Raw genomic sequence first — 12,191 nt, 5'->3', positions numbered from 1 at the left:
CTAGTTGGTGTGTTGAATAGCAGTTAGTTATAAATGTGGAAAAAATGTTAAGTTAATGTGGATGAGTAGGAGGAACAAACCTGTAAATTTCGGATACGGTATTACTAGTGTCCTGCTTGACACATTCAAGTCGTTTAAATATCTGGGCGTAGCGTTGCAAAGCGATATGAGATGGAATGAGAATGTGAGAACTGTGGTGGGGAAAGCGAACGGTTGACTTCGCTTTATTGGGAGGATTTTAGAAATGAGTGTTCCACCAGAAAAAGAGACCACATATAGGACGCTGGTGCGACCTACTCTAGAGTACTGCTCGAGTGTTTGGGATCCGTAGCAGGTCGGATTGTAGCAAGCCATCGAAGCAATTCAAAGGCGGGCTGCTAGATTTGTTACCTGTAGGTACGAACAACACGTAAGCTTAGGGGATACGTTTCGGGAACACAAATGGGAATCCATAAAAGGATAGCGACGTTCTGTTCGACATACACTGTTGAGATAAATTAGAGAATCACCATTTCATGTTGACTGCCGAACGATTCTACTGCGGCCGGCCGCGGTGGTCTAGCGGTTCTAGGCGCTCAGTCCGCAACCGCGCGACTGCTACGGTCGCAGGTTCGAATCCTGCCTCAGGCATGGATGTCTGTGTTGTCCTTAGGTTAGTTAGGTTTAATTAGATCTAAGTTCTAGGGGACTGATGACCACAGGTGTTAAGTCCCATAGTGCTCAGAGCCATTTTTGATTCTACTGCTGCCAACCTACAGGGTGTTTCAAAAATGACCGGTATATTTGAAACGGCAATAAAAACTAAACGAGCAGCGATAGAAATACACCGTTTGTTGCAATATGCTTGGGACAACAGTACATTTTCAGGCGGACAAACTTTCGAAATTACAGTATTTACAATTTTCAACAACAGATGGCGCTGCAAGTGATGTGAAAGATATAGAAGACAACGCAGTCTGTGGGTGCGCCATTCTGTACGTCGTCTTTCTGCTGTAAGCGTGTGCTGTTCACAACGTGCAAGTGTGCTGTGGACAACATGGTTTATTCGTTAGAACAGAGGATTTTTCTGGTGTTGGAATTCCACCGCCTAGAACACAGTGTTGTTGCAACAAGACGAAGTTTTCAACGGAGGTTTAATGTAACCAATGGACCGAAAAGCGATACAATAAAGGATCTGTTTGAAAAATTTCAACGGACTGGGAACGTGACGGATGAACATGCTGGAAAGGTAGGGCGACTGCGTACGGCAACCACAGAGGGCAATGCGCAGCTAGTGCAGCAGGTGATCCAACAGCGGCCTTGGGTTTCCGTTCGCCGTGATGCAGCTGCGGTCCAAATGACGCCAACGTCCACGTATCGTCTCATGCGCCAGATTTTACACCTCTATCCATACAAAATACAAACGCGGCAACCCCTCAGCGCCGCTACCATTGCTGCACGAGAGACATTCGCTAACGATATAGTGCACAGGATTGATGACGGCGATATGCATGTGGGCAGCATTTGGTTTACTGACGAAGCTTATTTTTACCTGGACGGCTTCGTCAATAAACAGAACTGGCGCATATGGGGAACCGAAAAGCCCCATGTTGCAGTCCCATCGTCCCTGCATCCTCAAAAAGTATTGGTCTGGGCCGCCATTTCTTCCAAAGAAATCATTGGCCCATTTTTCAGATCCGAAACGATTACTGCATCACGCTATCTGGACATTGTGACGGTACAAACTGCCTTAGACGACACTGCGAACACCTCGTGGTTTATGCAAGATGGTGCCCGGCCACATCGCACGGCCGACGTCTTTAATTTCCTGAATGAATATTTCGATGATCGTGTGATTGCTTTGGGCTATCCGAAACATACAGGAGGCGGCGTGGATTGGCCTCCCTATTCGCCAGACATGAACCCCTGTGACTTCTTTCTGTGGGGACACGTGAAAGACCAGGTGTACCGCCAGAATCCAGAAACAATTGAACAGCTGAAGCAGTACATCTCATCTGCATGTGAAGCCATTCCGCCAGACACGTTGTCAAAGGTTTCGGGTAATTTCATTCAGAGACTACGCCATATTATTGCTACGCATGGTGGATATGTGGAAAATATCGTACTATAGAGTTTCCCAGACCGCAGCGCCATCTGTTGTTGACAATTGTAACTACTGTAATTTCGAAAGTTTGTCTGCCTGAAAATGTACTGTTGTCCCAAGCATATTGCAACAAACGGTGTATTTCTATCGCTGCTCGTTTAGTTTGTATTGCCGTTTCAAATATACCGGTCATTTTTGAAACACCCTGTACATTGCGCGTAAGGACCTCGAAGATACGATTCGATAATTAGGGCTGATACGGGGGCACATAGTCGTTTTTCCTTCGCGTTATTTATGAGTGGAACAGGAAAGGGAATGGCTAGTAGTAGTACAGGGTACCCTTACTATGGCTTGCGTAGTGTCTATGTAGGTGTAGATGTAGATACAACTTAGGTTCCTTTCAGAGTATGTTGATAAAATAGCTCCGTACTTAGCAAACATATACATCCGCTCGCTCAACAATCGATCCGTACCTACAAGACCGGAAAGTTACACGGATCACATCAGTATTCAGGAAAGGCAATAGGAGTAATTCTTTGAATTACAGACCCTTATCGTTCTTGTGAAACAGAACTAGCTCTTTATTCTCATGAAGTAATGAGTGTTATCGACAGGAGACGTCAAATTGGTTCCATATTTTCAGATTTCCAGAAGACTTTTGACACCGATCCTCACAGGTGACTTCTAATCAAACTACGCACCTATGTAGTATCGTCTCAGTTGCGCGACTGGATTCATTTCCCGTCAGAAATGTGACATTTCGTAATTATTGACGGAAAGTCTTCGAGTAAAACAGAAATAATATCTGGCGTTGCCCAAAGAAATGTTACAGGCTCTGTTGTTCCTGATCTATACTGTATAAGAGATATAAGGCACAATACGGACAGCCTCTCAGATTGTTTGCAGATTATGCTCTCGTTTACCGTGTTGTTAAGTCACCAGATGATCAAAACCAACTGCAAGGTGACGTACACAAGATATCTGTATGGTGCGGAAAGCTACAATTGGCCCTCAATAATGAAAAGTGTTAAGTGGTCCACGCGAGTACTAAAAGGAACCCGCTAAATTTCAGTTACACGAAACGTCACACAGGTCTAAAGGCTGTGAATTCAACTAAGTACTTACGGATTACAACTACGAATAACTTAAACTGGAACAATCGCATAGGTAATGCTGTGGGGAAAGCGAACCAAGGACTGCCGTTAATAAACGGCAGTTCGTTTTCCCGCGCGCTGTTCTATAGTGTAATGGTAGAGAAATAGCTTGAAGAAGATGCGATGAACCCTCTACCGGGCACTTGACTGTGAATTTCAGGATAAACGTGTAGATATAGATGTTTTCAGGTGATGAAAGGTTGCCATTTGACTGGGATAACTTATTGCTGGAACCCATATTTTGGCCTACGCTCGGGTTCACTTTTTGGCGATTTCTAGTTTCCAACGATACACTTCCCTTACGTAGTGAAACTGTCATCTTTATCTAACTTTTTTTTGCCACTGTACCCACTTTCGAATTGCCTTATGAAAATCACTTGGCACATTTCTCCGTCTTTGTAGAATTCAAGGAAATACACATAGTAAAAAAAAAAAAACTACATACTGGGCGACCGATAAACACGGCTGCGTATCAACTGTGACGTTTGCTAAGCTTGTGGAGGTACTTCGCTTAGGTTGTGCTAACAAGACTTTTAAGTTCTGATTGCTTTTCATTCCGTTTGTCAGTTTACATCAAGCCGATCAATTAATTTCATGACGACTTTTGCTCGAACAGTCCCTCTAAGCGAACCAGTTTAGAGCTTATCTGAGCGTAACGTTCAAACACATTTTGCCTTGACTCTCATATTTTCTTGCGTTTACCAATTATAAATTCTCGAATACTTATTCAATTCGTCCTGAATGTTGTGGTGTGCTACTGGTGCCTTTCCCACTACCTAATCAACACCTGGCTTGGCACTTTTGATGCGAACAATTGCGGGACAAACGCGAAGTGCATTCACTTGATGTAGTTTGCTCCGCTGTATTCTGTTATCCCTCCATTTTTTTTCATTTCAGTCGTAATTTATATTAGTCTGTCAGAAGCTCTACCTGTGCGACGCAAATAGGGAATCAGATGCGGAAAATGAGAGGAAAAAAACATACGACGTAAAACACTCAATAACTGAGGATTTTGTTTGATACAATTAAATTTTCACACAAGCCACACAGTATGTGTGGCAAATTTAATTACATTTCAGGAGTGCTGCACATGCTAGTTGCTACACGTTGTTCGAATCATTACTGCCCACATAAACTACTGTCAATCCAAAGGTTCACTTTTTTTTTTTTGTGGAACACTTATTGCTGGCTCATCGCTGGAGGACTAGCTCACAATGTGTCGTACATGGGCAGGGGCTGGTCATTCATTGACCCAAAGCTACCACCAATCCAGAGGCCCGAAAATCCACCATTCACTTTTATAAGCTGTTGACTATTTTCATAAAAGTGTTTGGTTTAAAATAGTTCATACAGCCTACTGATTTGAAAGAAATTGTGGATACCTACTTATCGCTATTTCCTTGTGGTAATTCATAAATTAGTATTGGCCGTTTCCTACCTGTTGTTAGATTTTGATATACATCATACTCCGCAAGCCACCTAATGGTGTGTGACAGAGGGTACCTACGTGCTGCCGTACGCTGGCGCCAGCACATTCATGCGGCATAGAGGTTGCAAGTATCGATAACGGCCAACGACAAGACTCGCTGGAAACACGCCGCAACGCCCTCTCAGCCGCCAGTATTTAAGAGCAGTTAGTTAGCCAGTTCGTTCGAGTTTAGCCAGTTCGTTCGAGCTTCTTACATCAGTTAGTTGAGTCTGTACACCTTGTGAATTCCAGCGTGACACTGAGATGGAGCCGCAGACTTAGCGTCTAACACAGGGACAGCCAGCACACAGCAACCTTATAGTGAACATAGCGGACTTTTACTTCAACAGCATTGAGACTACGTGCGTTATACAGAAGAGAGCTTGTACCACAGCACATGGAAACTTAAGTTAGGTTGTTGTGTTCTTCAGTCCTGAGACTGGTTTGATGCAGCTCTCCATGCTACCGTATCCCGTGCAAGCTTCTTCATCTCCCAGTATTTACTGCAACACACATCCTTCTGAATCTGCTTAGTGTATTCATCTCTTGGTCTCCCTCTACGATTTTTACCCTCCACGCTGCCCTCCAATGCTAAATTTGTGATCCCTTGAGGCCTCAGAACATGTCCTGCTAACCGGTCCCTTCTTTTTGTCAAGTTGTGCTACAAACTCCTCCCCAATTCTATTCAATACTTCATCATTAGTTATGTGGTCTACCCATCTAATCTTCAGCATTCTTCTGAAGCACCACATTTCGAAAGCATCTATTCTCTTCTTGTCCAACCTATTTATCGTCTATGTTTTACTTCCATACATGGCTACACTCCATCCAAATACTTTCAGAAACGACTTCCTGACACTTAAATCTAAACCTGATGTTAACAAATTTCTCTTCTTCAGAAACGCTTTCCTTGCCATTGCCAGTCTACATTTTATATCTTCTCTACATCGACCATCATCAGTTATTTTGCTCCCCAAAAAGCAAAACTCCTTTACTACTTTAAGTGTCTCATTTCCTAATCTAATTCCCTCAGCATCACTCGACTACATTCCATTATCCTCGTTTTGCTTTTGTTGATGTTCATCTTATATCCTCCTTTCAACACACTGTCCATTCCGTTCAACTGTTCTTCCAAGTCCTTTGCCGTCTCTGATAGAATTACAATGTCATCGGCGAACTTCAAAGTATTTATTTGTTCTCCATGGATTTTAATACCTACTCCGAATTTTTCTTTTGTTTTCTTTATTGCTTGCTCAATATACAGATTGAATAACATCGGGGAGAGGCTACAACCCTGTCTCACTCCCTTCCCAACCACTGCTTCCCTTTCATACCCCTCGACTCTTATAACTGCCATCTGGTTTCTGTACAAATTGTAAATAGCCTTTCGCTCCCTGTATTTTAACCCTGCCACCTTTAGAATTTGAAAGAGAGTATTCCAGTCAACATTGTGAAAAGCTTTCTCTAAGTCTACAAATGCTAGAAACGTAGGTTTGCCTTTCCTTAATCTTTCTTCTAAGGTAAGTCGTAAGGTCAGTATTGGTTCAAGTGTTCCAATATTTCTACTGAATCAAAACTGATCTTCCCCGAGGTCGGCTTCGTCTGTAAAGAATTCATGTTAGTATTTTGCAGCTGTGACTTATTAAACTGATAGTTCGGTAATTTTCACATCTGTCAACACCTGCTTTCTTTGGTATTGGAATTATTATATTCTTCTCGAAGTCTGACGGTATTTCGCCTGTCTCATACATCTTGCTCACCAGATGGTAGAGTTTTGTCAGGACTGGCTCTCCCAAAGCCGTCAGTAGTTCTAATGGAATGTTGTCTACTCCCGGGGCCTTGTTTCGACTCAGGTCTTTCAGTGCTCTGTCAAACTCTTCATGCAGTATCGTGTCTCCCATTTCATCTTCGTCTACTTCCTCTTCCATTTTCATAATATTGTGCTCCAGAACATCGCCCTTGTGCAGGCCCTCTATATACTCCTTCCACCTTTCTGCTTTCCCTTCTTTGCTTAGAACTGGGTTTCCATCACAGGTCTTGATATTCATGCAAGTGGTTCTCTTTTCTCGAAAGGTCTCTTTAATTTTGGTAGTATCTATCTTAGCCCTAGTGAGATAAGCCTCTACATCCTTACATTTGCCTCTAGTCATCCCTGCTTAGCCATTTTGCGCTTCCTGTCGATCTCATTTTTGAGACGTTTGTTACGTAGCTCTTTGTTTATGAATAAAGAACCCAGTTATTAATTGCGTGCAGTCTGTGCTATAGAACGAGAATACCGGCCACCAACCAACACCCTCTCCTTGCTCCCCATGTTACAGCTCTACAGATGCAGCGAGACATCAAAGTGGCTGAAGAGAATACAACAATCTTTATACCAGTAACTGAGTCCCCCAACCCCGTTCCACTCGCGAAGAGCGCGTGGGAAGAACGATTGTCGGTAAACCTCCGTATTGGATCTAATTTCTCGAATTTTCCCTTCGTGGTCATTACGTGAGTCGTATAATGGGGGAAGTAATACGTTCTCCGGCTGTTCCCGGAAAGGAGTTTGTTGACCATCTCCGCAGCACTCTCGCGCCGGCTAAACGATACCGTGACGAAACGTGCCGCAGTTCGTTGGATCCTCTGTCTCTCTTCTATCACTCCTTCCTGGTAGAGGATTCCAGATAGGCGAACAATACTTAAGAATCGGTCGAACAAGCGCCTTAGAAGCACCTTGCTTCGTGGATGAGATACGTTTCCTTAAGACTCTTCCGATGAATCTGGTGTCTTCTTTTCACACAATTTAGTTTATATGGTGATCCGCTTAAGGTCGCTCTGAATAGTTAGTCCTTGATGTTTTACGGTAGATACTGTTTCCAGCGGTTTGTCATCAATACTGTAGCTGTATAGTAGTGGATTTTTTTTCCTCTGTATGCGCAATACATTACATTTATTTACGTTCAGTGTCAACTGCCGGAGCCTGCACCATTCATCAATTCTCTGGAGGTCATTCTGCAAATCGTTACTATCTTTGGCGTAGCTACTTTGCTATAGACAGCAGCCTTAAAGAGAATCCGACGCTTGCTACTAGATCATTTATACATAGTGTAAACAGTATCACACTTCCTTGTGATACTCCGCAAATTACCTTTACATCTGTCGACTTTTTGCGCGCGAACTATACACAAAGATAATGAGTAATCATGAATTTTTATATATCGGATTGAATGATATAATCAAGACATGTTCATCACGATACGTGACTCAGTAACGTTACCAAAGCTTTTACGAATTATTAGACATGTAGCCGAGGACAAACAGGTAATAAATACACGAAACCGGAAAAGATATCATGTCAAGTACTAACACGTGACCTGTACAACAACTTCAAAGGAATGGATCTCAGCGTGCATCCTGTGCATCCACAGTTTATTGTTGCACAGATGATGATATCGAAGTCACAATCAGTTATTGCAAATAACGAGTTATAGCATAAATTCAACGACTCTCAATACTTTTGTTAACACTGTATGTCCTTTCGAGCAAATTGGTGAAATACATACTATTATACGGGCTGTCGTTGTGGTCTTCCATCCATCCTAGTACATCCTGCACAAGTCTCTTCATTTCTGAATAGTTACTGAAACCTACATTGACTTAAACCTGCTACCTCTATTCAAGACTTGGTCTCCCACGACAGTTTTAACGACCCACACTTCTCCTCATTATCAAACAGATGATTTCTTGATGTCTCAGGATGTAACCTATCAAGCGATCCCTTCTTTTACTCAGAATGTGTCATAAAGCTCTTTTCTCCGCAATCGCATGCAGAATAATTTAATCAGTTATTCGTTTGTACATACAATCAGTATCACTGTTCTGTATCACCACATTTCAAAAGTTCTCTTCTTCCGTTGTTGGAATTGTATATCGGTCACGTATAGCTTCTCTATAAGGCCACCCTCCAGACAAACACTTTTCAGGCAAGACTTACTTCAAATAGCTTCTTTCTGAGTGACAAAAATATGGGAATTTTGTCATCTCGGGGGGGGGGGGGGTGTTCTTTTTCCCATTTCTGCGCAGCCACCACCGTAATTACGCATTCGATATGTTATGCTACACTTTTTTTTTGTCGCTCAGTTCCGGTTGAAAAATGCGAAATTTGTTATAAGACGTCAGGGTGTATTCTCCCTTCAGCCCTTATAATTTCATGAAGTTCCGACGCCATGGCAATTCAAAATAGTGCCTGTAACGGAGATTGGTTCCAAGCAGAGAGCAGTCATTTAGTTTCTTTTGGCGGAAAACCGGAACATCGTAGATATTCATAAGCTTTTGCAGAGTGTTTACGAACTGGCAGCGAACAAACGCACGGTGAGTCCTTGGGCGAAGCCTCTATCATCAACGCAACATGATCGCGCAGACCTGGGTGATCTCTCGCGCGCCGGCCGGACACGATTCCTGCAATGTTGGAACGTGTAGACACGCTCATTCGATGTGACGGTCACAATCAAACACCTTGTTGCAGAACTGGACTTCACTATTGATAGTGCTAACACACTCGTTCACCAGTTGAGGTTCCTCGCCCCCTAAGAGAAGATCATAAAGAGCAACGAATCTGTGCGGAACTGCTTGCGCGTTACGAGGATGATCGTCAAATATTTTTGTCGAACATCGTTACGGGCATGAAAGATGGGTTCATCACTTCGAATCGGAAGCAAAACGCCCTCCATGGAGTGGCACCACACTACCTCTCCTCTGAAGAAAAAGTTCAAAGCCACACTGTCAGCGGGTAAATTCATGGCGAGAGTCTTCTGGCTATTCTGAAGAGGTTGTTCTGTTTGATGCCGTCGCTCATGGTGCAACGATCAATTTTACAGTGTATTATGCTACGTTCAGAAAACTGAAGAAATGACATCGGCGTATTCGTCGCGACAAAAATGCAAACGAACTTTTCCTTCTCCGCGACAACCCAAGGCCTCCACAAGCTTGCGCACACGAGAGGGGCTCACAAAATTTCATTGGACTGTTCTTCCTCAGATGCCACCCTACAGCCAGGATAACGCGTCTTCCGACTACCATCTGTCTGACCAAATCAAGGATGCACTCTGCAGGAAACAGCACGATGGTGATGGGGAGGTTGCTGGTGCAGCAAGACGTTTGCCCCGACGCCGACCAGTAGAGTGGTACACCATGCGAGCGAACAGGTCCTCCCAGTAAGCTGGTGTAACGCCGTCGAATTGAACGGAGATTATGTTGAAAAATAGGGTTTTGCAGCCAAAAAAGTGGGAAATAATGTTGTGTGTTGGATTCCTTAATAAAACCAGCTTGCTTCCAGGAAAAAAAGCATTGCATTACTTATTGAACGCCCGTTGTAATTGCGCGCATTCCGAGCGATGAGAAGTTCGCAATGACGTCATCAAAGTCGCGGTCGCAATCACGCCTCCTCGATCTTCGCTGTGAGGCACTTTTTAATCGAACGGGGGCGACGTTGTCTCGTGAACGCCTTCCTCTTGCTGGCAGAAACAGTGGGTCGTTACCGCACGGACAGTGGACATCGCGCAAAATTGCCACCCATAAAAATGAGTAATACGAGCAGGAATTCGCCTCGCTGCCACCTAACGAACACAGGTGCAGCAATTACGTCAGACTCTCAGGAGTAGCTGCAAGCTGCATTTGACGCGGTCTCTGTTCCCCCTGCTCTTCCCCTTCTCGCTCTGCCTGTCTCTCAAACACACACACACACACGCACACACACGATGCTTTCTTCTTTCGTTTCTCTCTACACCTCTCTCGTTTTCTCAGTACGGTTACAAAGCGGCGCGCGTCGGAAGTGATGGGAGCAGCGGGATGAACAAGAGGAATGTGAACAATAAAAAGCAGACAGCCAGGAGAGCGGGCGCTCCGTGGGTCGGGTGTGCAGCGGGAAATTAGTGGGAATAAAAACAGTAGCCGTGCACTGCTGAGAGGACGGCGCGGCAGCTGGAATAACACCCGCACCGGAGGAGAGGCCAAATAACAGCCCACCCCGGAATTAATTCGACTTGGCCGCGGAAATCCTTTGTTTTTGTTCCGCCCTCCGCAAGGCCGCCGCTACTGGTGGTTTCTTAGTCCTGCACAGAGTCACTCCCCACGCCACTAAATCTGTACGTCTAATTTAAACGTCCAGAAACATGCAATTACGCGAGCCTGGCAGTTCCGATGCGATTCCTCAATAATGCAACTCGAATATCGCTGTTTTTACTTTTCCCTGCTCGTGTTATCTGGTCATAAAGAGCACAAGGTCGGCGGCTCTCGCTCCTGACACGGTCGCCACATTCTTCTGCGGGAGTAGTGTGGCTGCTTGGCTCAGTCCTGTTCGCTACTTCCAACCGACCTTGTGGATCAACAAACAAGGTGCACTGAAAACGGCGACTCCGTCCTGTTTACGACTGGGAAAGAGGGAAATGGAGATAGCGACAATGGGCACATTCAAGAGTTCTTACATACAACTGAAGTGTTGTCTCCTGCTGAACACTGAGAGGTGGCGGTTTCGTAGCGAGCTACTTTCATTCATCGTGAAACCGGGCTCAGTGCAAGACACTTGTTGACTCACAGACAGTCAGTCTAGTCGTGAAACTTCCTGTCAGATTAAAACTGTGTGCCGGACCGAGACTCGAACTCGGGACCTTTGCCTTTCGCGGGCAAGTGCTCTACCAACTGAGCTACCCAACCACGACTCACACACCGTCCTTACAGCTTTACTTGTGCCAGTACCTCGTCTTCTATCTTCCAAACTGTGCAGAAGCTCTCCTGCGAACCTTGCAGAACTAGCACTCCTGAAAGAAAGGATATTGCGGAGACATGGCTTAGCCACAGCCTGGGGAATGTTTCCAGAATGAGATTTTTCACTCTGCAGCGGAGTGTGCGCTATTATGAAACTTTCTGGCAGATTAAAACTGTGTGCCGGACCGAGACTCGAACTCGGGACCTGTGCCTTTCGTGGGCAAGTGCTCTACAAACTGAGCTACCCAAGCACGACTCACGCACCGTCCTCCGCAAAGTTTGGTAGGTAGGAGACGAGCTGCTGGCAGAAGTAAAGCTGTGAGAACGGTGCGTGAGTCGTGCTTGGGTAGCTCAGTTGGTAGAGCACTTGCCCGCGAAAGGCAAGGGCCTCGAGCTCGAGTCTCTGTCCGGCACACAGTTTTAATATGCCAGGAAGTTTCATAACAGCGCACACTCCGCTGCAGAGTGAAAATCTCATTCTGGAGTCAGTCTAGTCGTGTGTGTCCACCAGAGCGACAAGGTAACGCAGGATCCCTTACTGCTAGGTCAAAACTTGGGGCGGATCCAGGCAGAGCGCTAGGCGTTCATCGTTCGGATAGTTCCCCCTTGATCTTGAAACACAAAGGCACTCACGTCGTGTCCTTCGCCGTGGTTAACGGGCTGTAGTAGCGATACTCAGGTGTTTGACGTGGACGCATGCCATCAGCGACCTTCGGTGTAATAGTGAGACTGCAGCAAGCAGTGA

At 45.0% G+C, this 12,191-nt stretch overlaps 1 non-coding gene across 1 annotated transcript; it reads right to left on the bottom strand.

Annotated features, from left to right (window-relative positions):
• Positions 1–11,320: 11,320 nt before the first annotated feature.
• On the bottom strand, positions 11,321–11,395 carry Trnas-cga. The gene has a single exon. It is a non-coding gene; the product is annotated as a tRNA-Ser (tRNA).
• Between the last annotated feature and the right edge of the window lie 796 nt (positions 11,396–12,191).

This window comes from Schistocerca piceifrons, unplaced genomic scaffold (genome assembly GCF_021461385.2).
Source record: "Schistocerca piceifrons isolate TAMUIC-IGC-003096 unplaced genomic scaffold, iqSchPice1.1 HiC_scaffold_713, whole genome shotgun sequence".
Classification (NCBI taxonomy): Eukaryota; Metazoa; Arthropoda; class Insecta; order Orthoptera; family Acrididae; genus Schistocerca; species Schistocerca piceifrons.
Note: the sequence above shows the minus strand (reverse complement) of the source record. Positions and strands in the feature narration are given on the sequence as shown.